Here is an 18,724-nt window from a genome sequence, read left to right as displayed (position 1 = left end):
CAAGCTTACTCTAAACAAGCTACAAGCTTACGCTAAACAAGCTACAAGCTTACTCTAAGTATGAAATACCAGTAGCATTAGAACCTGACATATTGTATATTATGAGACACACCACAGTGACTGTTACCAGCATTCTCAACTAAAGCAGTCCATGAAGTAATACATCCATTAGAGATCAATCAGGCAATAAGTGTCAGGGATCAAATTATTCAGGCAATGCAAGCTCTGTAGTTGTTTGCTGGGTCTCTGTAAGCATGCTCAACTTCCCTATACTGATTACCATAATAATCTCTGTATTAGTAATATATACATATATGAGGAAATGATCTTCTGGATTCAACAAACCAAAGCTGCATAACCAACTTTCAGTCTAGACTCTGCTCATCTGAAAAGCATAACATTCCCAGTGCTGTCCTCAGAGAAAGATCAGCTTGTGTGCTGTAGCAAAACATTTCAGTGATGAGATAAGCAATTCTCTGATCCAAATCCTGTTTCCCAGTGACGTGACTACAAATCTTGTTTTTAACCAGTAGTTTGCTGTTTCAGCCTTTATGAACTCATCACCCACCACTCTCCCAAAATCCGCCACTCTCTGTAGCACTTCATTTTCTGCTTAATTGTAGCATAGTTCTCCTGTTAGATTACCTATTTACAATTGACTCAAAAAACCCCCAGTTAAACTCCCTTAGTGGGCAGAATATCAACTTTCTAATACATCTCCAACACCAGAACATTCTTAAAGAACAAGAAGATGGCAGTGAAAGCACTCCACCTCAGCTGAAATCCGAAACTTTTATGACCAATATACTTTCAACCCGAACATGGCCAAGAGGCCAAGAAGCCAAATAGCTTCTACTTTCAGCTTTTTGTTGTAAGAAGACTTACAGTTTCCAGCATGAAAACTTATTGCCCTCCCATGCATTTAAATGGGGGAACTGCCATGCTGGTGCTGCACCTCAGGTAAGCATGTCTGGACTTGGAGATTAACTTCTAGCAGCCTAGTGGTGCACGGGCCTCTCCACTTCCGGGGTGGACAGGAAGCACTGGTCAGGTCCAATTACTTTATTGGTGGACTTTAATTGGTGGACCTATCAATAGCCTCGTTAGCCCAGTTGCTAACACACACCTTTTGTGTTCTTCCAGTAGTTCCATAACCTGCTGTCTTATTTCTTGAAGGCTTCAGGGAGTTGGACTCGATGATCCTTATGGGTCCCTTCCAACTTGAGATATTCTATGATTCATCTGCCCTTCCTCTAAACCTTCCTGTCTCGGGCTAACTACTTACTATACTCTTCCCCATTACCTCAAACCCCCATTCACTCTCCTGCACTCGACCTCCATTCTCTACAAGCAGGGTATGAGCAGGTATGACTTTTCTCTCAATAGGAGAATGTATCCAAGATCATGTCTCTCCTCTAAGCAGGGTATGAGCATACATGTATGCAGGCATTCCTTTTCTCTGAATGGGAAAACATCTAATCAAACATCATGTTTCTCCCCTAATACCCCTGAATCAGGAGTTCAACTTGATGTAACATTACATACACAGCAGTAGACCAAAGAACAAGCTTATGATAATGGTTGCAAAACTAGCAGTCCATCTCAGGGATCACTCTTGATACAGTGGCTAATACTGCAGTAAAGCAAAAGAACAAGAGGAAAGGTCACCACCTTCTCCGCCTTGTCAGGCTTACTTCCCCATAGCCTTTCCAATTGAGCCCTGCAGGCATGCCAGCATTATAAAGCAAATAATGAAGCTTCTGGAGAGTTTGCAATGGGAGCGCTCCAACACCACAGCTCATTACCAGTTCATTACATTTTCATGCAGCAGAACAGGTACTGGCTAGTGCCCAGTCTTTGAAAAGAACAAAGTTAATATGATTAGTGGGCATGGGACAGAGAAGAAAACCTAGAATTATTAGAAAGCTTAAAGAGACAGTAAAAAAATAAAACAAGGGTGGTGATGAGGAAAACATGGGTGAAATATAATTTGAAAAATTCCTCATGAGTAAGAAGAAAATACTAGGTGTCTCAGTAATAAGTGGAGTTCTAGCATTCCCTCTCTCTCCTGATATCTACCTGACAGACTGCCAGCACTACCCATGTCTGACTCCAGCTGCTCTTCTGTTGTCTCTGGCACATAGGTCCAGTGCAGTTCCTTCACTTATATATGATCCTTAATAACCTGAAGGGAAAGCACTAGGGAAACTGACAGCTTTTTAACCTCAGCTTCATATTTTATATCTCAGAGCTTTCAGTTTTACAGTTATCTATAAACACATAGCCATTATTACAAAACTTCATACACTGCATTGTGGCATTTCTATGTTGTACTTTTTGAACAGCTTAAGGACAGGGTTACACCTACCACACATCTCCTGTATTCAGTCTTCCTGCTCACATTTCACTTTTTAAATGTAGTTTCTAATTATTCAGAAGATGAGAAGGTATTACTTGAAATAGAAATCAAGTGAAAGAGTAGCTAAAATGGCACATCAGTTCAGTTCTTTACAGTCGCCTCTGTTTACATGATTACCCACAAACCACAAGGGGCAAGTCCGAAAGCTCCATTTGCACATAGTCTAGCTTAGATTTGCAAGTATAGACAAATTTCCAATTATCCACAAGAAAAATCAGTGCAAGCTCTTCTCTGAAAAAATGGCCCTAGGCATGTTTGTAAAGGTCTAATCCAATGCCTGCTGAAGTCATTAAGAATCTTCCTACTGTAGGCTTTGGAGCTTTGGGACTGCCTTTTCTTTCAGAAAAGGATGCACTTTTCTTTCAGTGACAGACACAAGGTCTGATACAACCATTCTAATTTAGCTGCAAATTCAGTGAGAACATTTGCTGAACAAAGAGCATTAAGACTGATCTAAAAAGCCAGGCAAACAAAATGGTAAAATGTGAAAACAAAGCCTGTTTTCTCAACACAATATACAGTAGAGCAGCATCCAGTTAAATAGATAACATATTTGAGAAGTATGCCTTCCTCACCAGTTCTCCAGCTGTCCTTTTGAGCCACAGAACCGATCTCCCAAAAGCTGCAAACCATATTACAGACAACTACCAGAATTTCTGGGACCGCTGCTCAAAGTCGTTAGATGCCTGCCGTCTCCAGTAAAATACTTACCAACGAGTTCCACACAGTTCAGCATTATCATCTTCACCTTGGAAACTGTCCCATCTCAGAGCAATGCAGCTCTTACCTTGTGTCTCCAAGGGTTTACAAGAAACCCATACCTGTGCTGATGCTGAAAGCATCTTTCTTCAATCACTGAGCACCACAAGAAGGGAAAGAAACAGCCTAGCTCCCTTGCATCAGACAGAGCCTATCCAGCTGTGTCATTCTCACTTTATGTGAACGCGTGTTAATACTGCAGACTCAGGTACACCAGACTGACCAGATAAAAAAAGAGAAGATTCACCATGACATGGAAACCTATAGCAGTAGATAGAATAGTAAAACTGAAGCCATACAAATTGATTCTGACACTTGTCACATGCTATGCCCAGCCCTATCAAAGCATGAAGAGCTTGTTTTCCACAAGTGCTAAACATGGAAAATACTGGCTTCTTGCATTTTCACTCTGTACAAACCAAAAGCAGGTTCTTTCCTGTTAAAGCTCCTACCTAGTCTGAATCAAGACAATGTAAACTGAATTACAATATGAAAATGTATCTTACTATATCAGAACTGAAAACAGACAATGAAATTGGTAACACATTTGCTCCACAGACAGCTATTGTAGAAATACTAGCTCAGGTAACAAACATCAAGTTCAGATTACACCTGTTCACACTTTTTGTATATGGCTGAAATCTATTTGAAAAGATTTAATTAGTGAAGATGGGGATAAAGTTCTGCGATAAAGTTTCTTCAATTTTAGTCATCTTACTGCTCAGCTTTCTCCATAGCTTGCTAAGCCTACATTAACAGCTTTTGCAAGTCTTGAACCAAAAAACCAGTAAGCCTAGACTTGAACTGAATCAATGTGTTGGTTTCGGCTGGGATAGAGTTAATTTTATTCATAGTAGCTAGTATGGGGCTATGTTTTGGATTTGTGCTGAAAACAATGTTGGTAACACAGGGATGTTTTAGTTATTGCTGAGCAGTGCTTACACAGAGTCAAGGCCTTTTCTGCATCTCACACCACCCTGCCAGCGAGTAGGATGGGGGTGCACGAAAAGTTGGGAGGGGACACAGCCAGGACAGCTGACCCCAACTGACCAAAGAGATATTCCATACCATATGACATCATGCTCAGCAATAAAACTAGCGGGAAGGTGGGCTGGGGGGCTGCTGCATGGGGACTGGCTGGGCATCGGTCAGTTGGTAGTAAGCAATTGTTTTCATTTGCATCACTTGTCTTTCTTGCGTTTTATTTCTCTCTCTTTGTTATTTTCCTTTTCATTACTATTGTTGTTGTTGTTATTGTTGTTGTTGCTGTTGTTATTGTTGTTGTTGCTGTTGTTGTTATTATTATATTTAATTTTAATTATCTCAACCGATGAATTTTCTCACTTTTACCCTTCCAATTCTCTTTCCCTCATGCCGCTGCAGGGGGAGTGAGCGAGCGGCTGTGTGGTGTTTTGTTGCTGGCTGGCATGAAACCACGACAGTCCTTTTTGGCGCCCAATGTGGGGCTTGAAGGGTTTGAGATAATAACAGATTGACCAGAGGATATTAGAAGGGATTTATATCTGTTAACAGTTGTGGGTCACGATATTGATTCATCTGTTCTTGATACTAGTTTATCTGATCTGCGCCATGCTCTTTTTCTTGCTGTTCATGTTAAAGATTCATGTTGGCTTTTGCAGTTTGCTGTGCTCTGTATAGATTAGTGATGTTTTGCCTGGGAGATTTGTTACTAAAACACTGACCTTGAGCTTAATCTGGTATTTGGGCTCTGTACTGAAGCCATTACTGTACTTCGGGTACCATCTCATGGAGGCAATTAACAATTATACTTCTTTCCCTGAGAGTTTTTTTGTGGAGGAAATACAGAATGGCACCTTTGCTACCTTCTGTGATGTCTTCTCCCTCGTTACAATGACTTCTCAGTATCTTGAACATCCTTGGGTAGTTAAAATACTTCTATTGGTATTTCTTAGCAATATTGCTTTGCTTTTGTTGAAGGTTAACAAGCAATTTAGGAATATGACCCGGGCTCCGCAAGAGTATGGTCATGGGTGGCATGGCATGTGGGAGAATATGGGCATGTATCTAGAGAACTTCTCACGTCCAGTGGTCTGGAACTTCACTCCCAAACAACTACAGGATCCCGATGAAGTGATAGAATGTTTGAAAAAAAAAATGCCGTGGATATTCCAAAGAGGCACAACTTACCGCACTGTGCTGGGCCCTGGCCACCATCTACCAAACACTGCTCAATATTATGCAGCACCCTCGGGGAGAAGAGAGGGAAAACATACCAACAGACACTATGGCTAAACCAGACACTGTATCAGTCACCCCTATAACTAAAAAGAAACAATGGAAGCGGAAATCAGCTTATTTAATAAGGGATGAAGAAGCTTCTCCTAAGAGGGAACAGGAGAAAGAATCAGAAGAGGCAGCCTGTACTGCAGCAGAGCAGTCACAAGAACAGGAAGAGGAAGAGACTGAAATCATAAATGAGACAGAAACCACCCGATCCCTATCCCTAAGTGAGCTGTGAGATAGCTGAAAAGATTTTAGCCGTCAACCAAGCGAGCTATTTCTCAGCTGGTTACTCTGATGCTGGGATATTGGGGCCAGTAGTCAGGAATTAGAAGCTAAGGAAGCCTGGCAGCTAGGATCCCTTGCTAAGGATAAGGCCATTAACAAAGGGATTGGAAAAAGGCAGGAGTCCTCAGTCTTTGGCAGCGACTCCTGTCAAGTGAAGAACTTGCAAATTCCTGAAGCAAATGGACCAACATTGAGGGAGGTATCCAGTATCTGAGGGAACTGGCCATAGTTGGAGGTGATCTATAACAACCTGGATGACAACAAGGCATCCAAAGACCTGGATGAAATCTGGTGCACGCAGTCCATGTGCCGAATGTTTGTACAAAATGCACCGATGTCATACACCCACACCCTGGCAATAATGAGCTAGACAGACACAGAGGCACCAACTATAGACTAACTGGCCAGACAAATCCAAGAATACGAAGATAATCTCGCTTCCTCCATGTGGGCCTGTGTTTCAGCTGTGGACAGACTGACCCAAAAAAAGTCCAAGCAAGCTGAGAAGGGTAAGTCTTCCTCACGCACTCTAACCAAGGCCTCAGCTATTAAGTCAGCCTTTTTCTGTTCAAGGGAAAGGGTACCGGTGGCACACACCACGTGTAAGCCTGTGGTTCTTCCTGCGTGACCAGGGAGAGGACATGAGGTACTGGCATGGTGAACCTACTTGGAGACTAGAAGCTTGGGTACAGGAACTGCAAGGGAAAGCAACAGCAAAAAAGCATCAATCCAGGAAAATTACTGCTCCAGTGTCTGTTGGGCAGAGTAGAAGGGCTAGTCGTAATTTTGACCCTAATGAAGGGACTTCTGGTTTGCAGTTATAAAAATCAAGTAATGAAGACTCTGACCAGGAATAGAGGGGCCCTGCCTTTGGCCAGGCAGAGGAAAGGGACAACCGGGTTTACTGGACTGTGAGGATTCGATGGCCTGGCACATCAGCCCCACAGCAGTATAAAGCTCTAGTGGACACTGGTGCACAGTGTACTCTAATACCATCAGATTACAAAGGGGCAGAATCCATCTGTATTTCCGGAGTGATGGGAGGATCCCAAGAACTGTCTGTGTTGGAGGCTGAGGTAAGCCTAACTGGGAATGAGTGGCAAAAGCATCCTATTGTGACTGGTTTGGAGGCTCCACATATCCTTGGCATAGGCTACCTCAGGAGAGGGTACTTCAAAGACCCAAAAGGGTACCAGTGGGCTTTTGGTATAGCTGCCTTGAGTACAGAGAAGATTAAATGACTGTCTAGCTTGCCTGGCCTCTCAGAGGATCCATCTCTGGTGAGGGTTAAAGAACAGCAAGTGCCAATTGCTACCATGACAGTGTACCGGTGACAATATCACACCAATTGAGACTCCCTGGTTCCCATCCATAAGTCGAACTGGCGACTGGGGAGTCAAGGATTGATCAGTAAGACTCATTCACCCTTCAATAGTCCCACATAGACAGTGCAAAAATCTAACAGAGAGTGGAGGCTAACAGTGGACTATCGAGGCCTGAACAAAGTCACACTGTCACTGACTGCTGCCATACCAGACATGCTAGAACTCCAATATGAACTGGAGTCAAAGGCCACCAAATGGTATGCAACAATTGATATTGCTAATGCTTTTTTCTCGATCCCTCTGGCAGCAGAGTGCAGGCCACAGTTTGCTTTCATGTGGAGGTACTATCCAGTACCCCTGGAATCAACTGCCCAGGGGTAGAAACACAGTCCTACCATTTGTCATGGATTGATACAGACTGCGCTGGAACAAGGTGAAGCTCCCAAACACCTGCAGTATATTGATGACACCATTGTGTGGGGCAACACAGCAGAGGAGGTGTTTGAGAAGGGGAAAAGAATAATCCAGATTCTTTTGAAAGCTTAGTTGCTGGCTGGGGTTAAACCACAACAAACAAGTACAAATTCCCTCTGCAAACAGCTGAATTTCAACAGAGTTCTGTTGATTACATGAGTATTAAGATTGAGCCAAAATCTAATTAATTCCATTTTTTTTAAAGCAAATTTAAGTATCACAAAAAAACCACTGAAATTTTACAGCCAAAACACATTAGTGACTTTTACTACACCCACCTCTATCTTAAATGCACCAATTCACAGCCTGATGGCAACATTAAACTGGAGAAAGCAAACTCTGTTCCAGCTATACCATGGTATTTCCTTAGAATAAAGTTTGCACGTTCTTCTTTTAATGCCTTTAAAGGGATACGAACTACAGTATTACAGGCTAAAAACACAAGTTAAGCAAGCAGAGTCTTTAGTCTGTCTTAGTTCTCCCACTGTAAACCTGGAATACGACTTGTTTCTTGCTTTTGCCATGCATCTCTTACGAGAAATCCTTCTCTGAAACTTTCACTGCTTCATTAAACATTATGCTTTTCAATATTAAGTGTTTAACATGACAGTTCCCCTACCTTACATGAGGACTTTAGGTATTACTGGAATACAAATACATTTTAAAGCACAAATTGATGACAACACTTATCCTAACAGCTGCAGCAGGAGAAATGAGTTTAAGACAGTTAAAAGCATTATTTACAAAGTGCATATTTAAAACAATTTGCCAGGCCAGGTAAAAATGCCACAATACCAATCAGGTACCAAACACCTTTTGGACACCTTCTGCAGAACTGAAAATATCTGAACTCCTGCTCACAAGTTATTATCCAAAGAAGCAGATGGCAACTGAAAGAGACTCTGGCTTTTCAGACAAGCTTCTCCTATTATCTACTTGATCCACCAGGAAGAATAAGTAATCCCCGCCATCAATACTTCCACCATTCTAAGATATAACAAGGGGGATCTCTGACTCAGTTTCATTCAGTATGTTTCCAAGTAGTCTACTAAGTTGCTGGACTAAGGAAAGAGGTAAACAATCTTCATTTTTTCCCAATAAATCTTTTGATATTGAACAGAGTAACACAGAGTTACAGAGAAACCCACTACATCACTTCATAAATACATTTTGCCCAAACAGTACTTTAGTATGTTCAGAATTTTGTACAGCATGGGACTGGATTCATTGGAAACCAGAGTTCTTGCTTTTCAGAGTTCTTGTCAAAATGAAGAATTCACTGTCCCAGTATCCTTTCCCTACCCCTCATCCACATGTCAGTCTCCAAACTGACTAAGAGCTCAGTCATACCAGCCAGACAAGCAGAAGGACACAAACAAGCAGCCATGGGAACTCGCCTGCACAATGCTGGTCTGCAGCTGCCAAGCACGCCACAACTGCTTTAGCTCCCAGCCTCAGTGGTCAATTGGACACAACTGGAGCAGTGTCCTGCAACTGCTCTCTGCATCTCGGCAACTACAGTGTTAAAGGAACAGGGTGCAAAGTCAAGTCTGTATCAAGTCAAAACACCATTTCATCCCTATTCCTGTATCAAGAGGAGGCATTGGAGCAGCTGAGAAGCCACTCCCAAATACAGTCAAGCCAGACAGAGCTGCTGGAATGCACTTACCAGCTCAGGTATATGGAATTAAATATTTTTTCAGGTAAGAATCACACAAGGCAGAAGGGAAGCTTGCCTAGACAACACTCCTGATTTCTTGTCTTATAAGAAAAAAGAACTTAATGATCAGAGAAAATTTAATCAAAGGAAAAAAGCCATTAAGGCAACACAAGCAGATCCAGAAGCCAGTAAAGGATAATTAAATAAGAACAGAACAGAAATCTCTTAATTGTGCTTTGTCTCCTCTCTAACAGAACATTTAAATTCCATGAGGCCACAAATCCTGATGGTTAACATTTTGCCCCTGCACAGGTCTGAAATTCCCACTAGCCCCAAGTTAAAACATATGTACCCACAGGCAGGATGTACAAGTAATTTTAAGACAGCTAATAACATGCATCTTCAGATTATCTTTTCAGAACTGGTTCCAACAGGTGTTTCATTACGCTCTGGCAAACCTTAAAGCAACTAAAAAAAGGAAGAGGCCATCCAAGTAATACTATGCACATTTTATTGCTCTTTAGCAGAATTGACACTAGCCTTGCTCTTTATTGCCCTGTCTAGGAGATGGCAAAACTAGGGAGTATTCCATCAGCATTATCAATGCCAAATGCACTGTGTAAAAGGGAGGGGTCCAGCATTATTCAGTGCCATAGTTAGATAGAAAAAGCTTCCAGCTCAGAGCAAATTCTTTCAGCCCTTTTACTGATGCCTCCATTTTTCAATAATAAATCTAATACATCTCATCTATCAAATAGGTCTCATTCACAGAAGTGCCATGAGAAGCTTCACCTTTCTGACTTACTGGAAAGTTGAATTTGTTCTGTGTAAACAAAACTAATGTTTTACTACTCATAAGAGTACATTCTAAAAAGTTTTAGGGTCAGTGGAGCTCTCGATTACAACTACTCGCTTTACTCAATACTCACATTACCATTTAGCAAAAGGCATGCTTTTTTTTTTTGGAAAAAATATGTTGTCTATGTGTATTTCCATGACATAGGAATCAGGTGTTTCTTTTTCCTCAGGCATAGAAGGCCATTCTTTTTCACAACCCTTACAAAATATTAAAGCATTATCTGAGATTTAGCAATCACATGGTAGACTCTCACTTCTTCCATATTGCCTTATCGCATCTTGTATCTTTAATACATCAACTGTAGGGTACTTGTCTCTCAGCCAAGTGACTAGGAATTCCTCAGAATCCAATACGATATTTCATTTGATTGCATTTCTTTGATACGAAACCTAGTGCCTTCTAACCCAACACCCATTTTTTACATGGTAAGGATAAACACTGAAAAAATTCAAAAGCACTTTAGATGTGTGTGTTGGTGGGTGTTATTTTTTGTGACCCCCCAGCAGTGAACTTAAACCAGAACCTTTGCAAGTGAGCTTTATTCAATGGACAGGTTTAACTCTTGCAGTCATTCATAGCAAGACAGGTTTAAAACTTCTTGCTGTTCCCTGAAAGCAAGTGAAGTATGTTATTGCTATTCAGATACAGAATTTTTCAACAGTAAGGTTGGCAAGATTTAAACAAACCAACTATTGCTCACCTACAATAGCCTAACCACCTCAAAGAACATACCCCATTTCTACCAATCATTACATATAAATGTCACCATTTATATTTTTCAGACAAGATTTTAAGATCTTGCAGATATTATAGGACTAGGAGCAGGACAAAGAAAATGATATTGTTATCTTACAGGTTAAGGAGCCAAGTGCAGAGAGAATAGGTGTCACAACAATATCCTGACACACCAAAGTTAAAGCCTTACTCTTTTCCGACCAGTGTAATTGCTATGGGAACTGTAAGATATTTACACAAGTCCTCACACAAACTCCCGGATCTACATCCACACAAAGCACTGGGCAGGTAAGATACATTTACTGTATGACCCTGGAGGTAACCATCCAAAATTCACAGTTAAGCAATAACTGAACAACTGCAGTTGTTATGTCAGGATTAAAGAATAGTTTGGCGTTCACATTCTGCTCAGGATATATGCATATTTGTTAAGTTTGTTTTCTGTCATTACAAATCAATCTAATTACTTCAAGTTTAGGAAGTAGAACTTCCTAAAATTCAGCACTGCTGAATTTCAGAGCCAGCAGATGGCTGATGAAGCTGATGTAATATTGGCAGAACTGAACTATGAGCGTTTTTTTGTAATCTCTAACCCTTTTTCAGCTACAGCTTTTGGAACAGAAGAGAGCTTGCTGCAAAGAAAATAATCTTTCCTTCTAACAGAAAAGCCTTTACACAATGTTTGCGGCAACACTTAGGTTTGGAGTTTCATAGCTGTCACATTTCAGTAACACCAAATAAATATCATTCACAAGATATAGAAATGGTTATTCAGTAGTTAACTAGCCATTTTGGAGGATATCTTAAAATTAATTTCTCATTTTGAATGAACTCTTAAATAATTTAAGAACAGACTCATTATGGATATTTGGTAAGAATAACTGAAAAAGGAGGCTTACAAAAAAGTTGAGTACCATACATATATAATGATACACCACACAAGTTACATTGGAATTACATTATCAAAGTTAAGCACTCAAAAATTAAACAAGAATGAGCTTGTGCCGCACTTAGTTTGTGCTCTTTTTTAAAGAATTGAATTGCACAGAGTTTTTTCACCAGTCTCTCTTGAAGCATGATGGAGAATCCACAAATGAATTTAATTTTTTTTTTCTCCTTTTTCTGTGCACCATTAGGGGCAGGCTGACATAACCTTGGCTACAAACATAATGAAGACTGATCAGCAATGGAGCCAAGGTTATTTCAGCCTAAATGAGCTCAGCACAGCAAAGTTGCAAGCAATTGAAAGCATCCACTCAGAACAGGAAGCATGCACACTATTTATAGACAACAGCACCAAAGCACCATTTCTAAGTATGTTATTTATACCTTTGCTTGTTTATAAACACACACTTTTATATGTAGACTCAAAGGAAGACATTTGTACACAAAGTAACTTTACATACCTAACCAACTCAATTGAAACCAGACAGGTAGTCAAGCAAGTGTTTAACGTTTAAACACTACGTTGTTACACGTTTCTTTGGCTGATGTGTAAAAGCATGCTTTTTAGCTTTACTGTAATCTTTTAACTCTGTATCTCTTGGGATTACCAGTTACATCACCTTCCCAACTACAACTACCACTCCTTTAGGTACAGTTTAGTTAATTGGCTCTTATCTGTGTAAACTCCTCTATTACATCTTAATTAAAATGGCTGTAGGATCCTGTTAGATTAAGACCACACATTTATTAATAACACATCTGTCATGGTTTAAACCCAGCTGGCAACTAAACACCACACAGCTGCTCACTCACTCCTCCCTGGTGGGATGGGGGAGAAAATCGGAAGGGTAGAAGTGAGAAAACTTGTGGGTTCAGATAAAAATAGTTTAATACATAAAGCAAAAGCTGTACGCACAAGCAAAGCAAAACAAGGAATTAATTCACTACTTCCCATCGGCAGGCAGGTGTTCAGCCATCTCCAGGAAAGCAGGGCTCTATCACGTGTAACAGTTACTTGGGAAGACAAATGCCATCACTCCGAACTTCCCCCCCATTCCTTCTTCCCACAGCCTTATATGCTGAGCATGATGTCATATGGTATGGAATATCTCTTTGGTCAGTTGGGGTCAGCTGTCCTGGCTGTGTCCCCTCCCAACTTTTCGTGCACCCCCAGCCTACTCGCTGGCAGGGTGGTGTGAGATGCAGAAAAGACCTTGACTCTGTGTAAGCACTGCTCAGCAACAACTAAAACATCCCTGTGTTACCAACATTGTTTTCAGCACAAATCCAAAACATAGCCCCATACTAGCTACTATGAATAAAATTAACTCTATCCCAGCCAAAACCAGCACATCTCTCTCTCTCCCCTCCCTTGACAATGTTCTTTAACACGTCCTTGCAGACCATTTTGTCTTACCAGCTTCAAAACCATTGATACATTGTCAGTTAGTGTGCACCTCATTCCTTGTTCTTCAGTAAGCGAACTTGACTATTGCCAGGAATTTTATTTATTTATTTATTTATTTTATAATTTTATTTTATAATTTCATATTTTATTTTATAATTTTGTTTTATAATTTTATAATTGTATAATTTTATTTATTTATTTATTGGAAGGAATTCCTCACTTTCCAGTGAGGAAGCATTTAAGATACTACCAAATTAAGTCTACCAAAGCAGACATCCCAAGTCTTCTGTGAATAAAATAAACCTCAGCCTTCAATAATCCATGTACTGAAGGAATTTTGTGACCAATTAAACAAGGACTAAACAGTTCCTAGGGATGAGATTTCCTCAAGTTCTTTGTTTCATGGCAGCACACAAGTTTTACCTAGTGAAAAGGAATTATTATTGCTTCCCAGAGCCAAGACTCCCCCCAAATAATTTATCACATTATTGGAGGTTTCAGCCCCTTAAAATTAAGATCTCAAGGCTTAAGACTTGAATGGGTATTGATGATGCTTTATAAAGTTCCTCAATGAAGACCCTACCCTCAATGAAGACCCTCTTTGTTACCAAAGGCCAACTGTAAAATTTTTCCAATGCACAAGTGAGAAGTAGGAAGACAGCCCAGCTTCTACCTACTCCTGTACACTCTGAGTTTGTGTGTAATATTTGGTAGACCTGCAGAGTACTTTGTACCAAATCTGACGAAGTCCTCTAACAATGATGCGTTTCACTGAAGAGGAACTAAAGTTTGAGTGAGACAAGATCCTGTCCTGGTTTCAGCTGGGAAAGAGTTAATTTTCTTCCCAGTACCTGGTATAGTCCTGTGTTTTGGATTTAGTATGAGAATAATGTTGATAACACACTGATGTTTTAGTTGTTGCTAAGCAGTGCTTACACTAGTCAAGGACTTTTCAGCTTCCCATACTCTGCCAGGTGCACAAGAAGCTGGGAGGAGGCACAGCCAAGATAGTTGATCCAAACTGGCAAAAGGGCTATTCCATACCATATGACATCATGCTCAGTATATAAACTGGGGGGAGTTTGAAAAATTCCCCCGATTGCTGCTCGGGGACCGGCTGAGCATCAGTCGGTGGATGGTGAGCGGTTGCATCACTTGTTTGGTTTTTTTTTTCCCTGGGTTTTGTTCCTTTCTCTCTCTCTCTTTTGTTGTTTTCCTTTTCATTACAATTATTATTATTAATAATAATAATAATAATAATAATAATAATAATAATTTTATTTTTTCCTCTTTTTCCCAATTATTAAACTGTTCTTATCTCAACCCACGAGTTTTCTTACTTTTGCTCTTCCGATTCTCTCCCCCATCCCACCGGGGGGGCAGGGTGCGTGAACAGCTGTGTGGTGCTTAGTTGCCGACTGAAGCTAAACCACGACAGATCCCTAGCATTTGATATGGTGAAATGGCTTCACCAATTCATCTTTGATCCTACAAGCACCAGATGTTCAGTAGCTAGGCATTGTGATAGCATCACTGGCCCTTTGTATAGGCTGCAAACAAAACCAGGACTCTCTCCCTAAAAACCTAGCTAAAGTGGATTCTTTACTGCCAGCATTCTGTAAATGTACACTTAGAATTAAGTGCTGTAACAGCATCTCATTTCAACTGGAAATTACAGGCAGTGTTTAAAACAAGAGAAAGGTAAATTAATCAATGAAAGGGGAGGATGTTTAAGGAAAACTGGCTACGAAGATTATGAAGACACAGAACAAATTACTTCTCTCACTAGAGGCATGGAGAAGTCTAAATTGGAATCAGTACACATTATTTCAGTAACAAATTGAGAACAGTACAGGCCTGTGTCCTAATGCCTTATGAGATTATGTGACAGGCATTCATACATTTAGAATAAATCATTTTTATCATTTTTATTAGAGTTAGGCATACAGAAATTTTAAATGCAACTGTATCGAATTGGCTCTATGCATCACCATCTGGTCAGGAATGAACATGGCACACCAGAAATGTTTCATCAAAAGCATATCTGCTTCTTCAGTTTAGATACAGTTGGAATACAGTTGGAAATATTCCAATTAAATTGTCTTTTCAGAGTTAAAAAGTACTGCTAAGACTGCAAATACTCCTTGGGCATGGCACAAGCATGGTGTGCCTCTGAGAAGCTTGAATGTGATTCCTGTGACCCTCTGCATACTTTAGAACTCCAGCATAACATGAAATACTTGAAAATCTTCTCTGCACTGTCCCACATTTGAGCATCAAAATGAATATTATCTTACCCTAGGTGCTCAACATGACTGACTTCGCAAAGTTGGTTTGTATTTCCATTATTGTTTTACAGAGTACAGGCATATCAATCCAGAAGACAAAGCATCTAAGTGCCAATTGAACTACCCAGCTAAAAATCACATTTTCTGTGCAAAGACGCAGTTGGATAAAGTCTGAAGCTTATAGGTATCGGTACTTCTGATCAGGGTGGAAAAAAAGCTGTCACAGGAAAGATGGAGAAAATTTTCTTCCTCATAATTTTGGGAAGGGATTTCTGGATGGTTGTGGTTAATAGTGAAGCCCTCCAGTACCACACTATTGAGCTGGAATCTTTAGCAGCATCTTCCTTGCCAACGTTGAAAGTTGTTTTTAAACTACAGATTCAGGCAGTCTCAAAGCTTCCCCCTGCTGGCAATCAATATGCAAATAGTTACATAAATAGTTGATTCGCTGTATTAGGGGCTAGGTCAAACTTGACAGCTAGGTATTAATGTGTCTGATACAACTGTTCTCAGATTAACTGTGAAGTTAACACTAAGTAGTAGGAAAAAACCTTTTTCATTCCCCCCAGTTAGAAGCCCAAACACTTATTTCTTCTTCTAGTCCTAATACTTTTCAACCAAGATTTATTTGGAGTAGTCCAGGCCCTGCATTCAGATTACACTAAATGGAGAGTGTAATAAGGAAAGCTTGTCACACTTGTGCTAAGTAAATCAAACTAGTAATCCAATCAGACTTTTTAGTATGCTTGGCTTTGAACCATCATTCAATCATTTTATTCACATCAAGATCTCAAGAGGAACTTTTGTTTATGCAAATGCAAGGTATTTATATATGAGCAACTGCAGCATTCTCCTGTGTTTAAACTTTTCCAGTCACACTTGCATATAATTAAGACAATCACAACACCCTCTGATAGCTCTCTAAACCAGTTCTGGGTCACCAATGAAGCAAGATTGTACAGCAGCAAGGAAAATCCATGTTGTAGCTAAAACAGTACAATTGCTTCTATGGAACCAGTTTCACCATTTGGCCTAACAACATTTTGCTGGACTTCTGTTGTAACCGCAAAACCTAGGGACAACTTGTGATCTGGCTTGTGGTCTCCTATTGGACTTTACCACAAAAGAAGCTGCAACTCTCACTGGCTTCAGAAATGCAGGTTAAGATGAGGTACTTCCACAAATTCCACAGGTAGGTCTCCTGTATCAAGCTCTGCTCTTAGTTGCTCTAATTTCTAGGGCTTTCATAGCTATCAATAGCTACAATCAATTCATTTAACTGCTTCCATAAAGAAAAAAAGACAGGTCATTGTCACAGGAGACTCTCTCCTGAGGAGAACAGAAGGCCAAATATGCAGACTGGACCCACTTCTTAGAGAAGTCTGCTGCCTCCGTGGGGCCTGGGTTAAAGATGTGACAATAAAACTTCTTACTGTGGTACAGCCCTCAAATTATTTTCCATTATTGATTTTTCAGGTAGGCAGCGATGAAGTTGCAACAAGAAGCCTGAGGGCAATCAAGAGAGACTGCAGGGCCTTGGGATGACTGGTTAAGGGATCAGGAGCACAAGTAGTGTTCTCCTCTATCCTTCCAGTTGCAGGGAATGATGAGGAAAGAAACAGGAAGGGCCAGCAGATCAATACCTGGTTCCAAGCCTGGTGTCATCAGCAAAATTTGGGGGTTTTTGATCATGGGTTTGTCTACATGGCACCAGGCCTGCTGGTGACAGATAGGGTACAACTGTCTCAAAGAAGGAAAAGGATATTTGTGCAGGAGTTAGCAGGGCTCATAGAAAGGGCTTTAAACTAGATTTAAGGGGGGAAAGGGATAAAACCAGGCTTGCTAGAGATAAACCTTGGGGGTGGTACACCAATGTTTGAGGGTCAGTGTGCTAGCAAGGTCCTTCAGTCTGCCATCTCAGTGGAGGTAGGGGATGGAGATCCACATGGCAGCAAAGACATGAGGGTTATTGATACGTTAGAAAACACGGAAGCACCTGGGAACAGTCACATAGGAATTAGGGCTTCTCATCAAAAAACAGTGGCAGTATCAATAGCCCATCTGAAGTGCATCTACACCAATGCATGCAGATGGACAACAAACAGGAGGAGTTGGAAGCCATCGTGCAGCTGGAAAACTATGAAATAGTTGCAATCACAGAAACATGGTGGGATGACTCGCACCACTGCAGTGCTGCACTGGATGGCTATAAACTCTTCAGAAGGGATAGGCAAGGAGAGGCGGTGTGGTAGCCCTGTATGTTAGGGAGTGTTTTGACTGTCTAGAGCTTGATGATGGTGATGATAGGGTTGAGTGTTTATGGGTAAGAATCAGGGGGAAGGCCAACAAGGCAGATATCATGGTGGGAGTCTGCTACAGACCACCCAACCAGGATGAAGAGACAGATGAAATATCCTATAAGCAGCTGGGAGAAGTCTCACAATCAATAGCCCTTGTTCTTGTGGGGGACTTCAACTTACCAGGTGTCTGCTGGAAATACAGTACAGCAGAGAGGAAACAGTCTAGAAGGTTCCTGGAGTGTGTGGCAGATAACTTCCTGACACAGCTGGTGAGTGAGCCAACTAGGAAAGGCACCCCACTGGACCTGTTGTTTGTGAACAGAGAAGGACTTGTGGGTGATGTGGTGGTTGGAGGCCGTCTTGGGCATAGCAATCATGAAATGATCAAGTTTTTGATTCTCAGAGAATTAAGGAGGGAGGTTAGCAGAACTGCCACCTTGGACTTCCAGAGGGCAGACTTTAGCCTGTTCAGAAGCCTGGTTGGCAGAGTCCCTTGGGAGGCAGTCCCAAAGGGCAAAGGATTCCAGGAAGGATGGACATTCTTCAAGAAGGAAATCTTAAAGGCGCAGGAGCAGGCTGTCCCCATGTGCCAAAAGACAAGCCAGGGGGGAAGGAGACCGGCTGGGCTGAACAGAGAGCTTTGACTGGAACTCAGGAAAAAACAGGGAGTTGATGACCTTTGGAAGAAGGGGCGGGCAACTCAGGAAGACTACAAGGATGTTGTGAGCTTATGCAGGGAGAACATTAGAAGAACCAAAGTCCAACTAGAACTTAATCTGGCTACTGCCATAGAAGACAATAAAAGATGTTTCTATAAATACATTCACAACAAAAGGAGGGCTAAGGAGAATCTCCATCCTTTATTGGATGCAGGGGGAGACAGTGACAAAGGATGAGGAAAAGGCTGAGGTACTTAATGCCTCCCTCCTTTGCCTCAGTCTTTAATAGTGAGACCAGTTGTTCTCCAGGTACCCAGCCCCATGACCTCAAAGACAGGGATGG

Source organism: Ciconia boyciana, chromosome 5 (genome assembly GCF_034638445.1).
Source record: "Ciconia boyciana chromosome 5, ASM3463844v1, whole genome shotgun sequence".
Classification (NCBI taxonomy): domain Eukaryota; kingdom Metazoa; phylum Chordata; class Aves; order Ciconiiformes; family Ciconiidae; genus Ciconia; species Ciconia boyciana.
Note: the sequence above shows the minus strand (reverse complement) of the source record.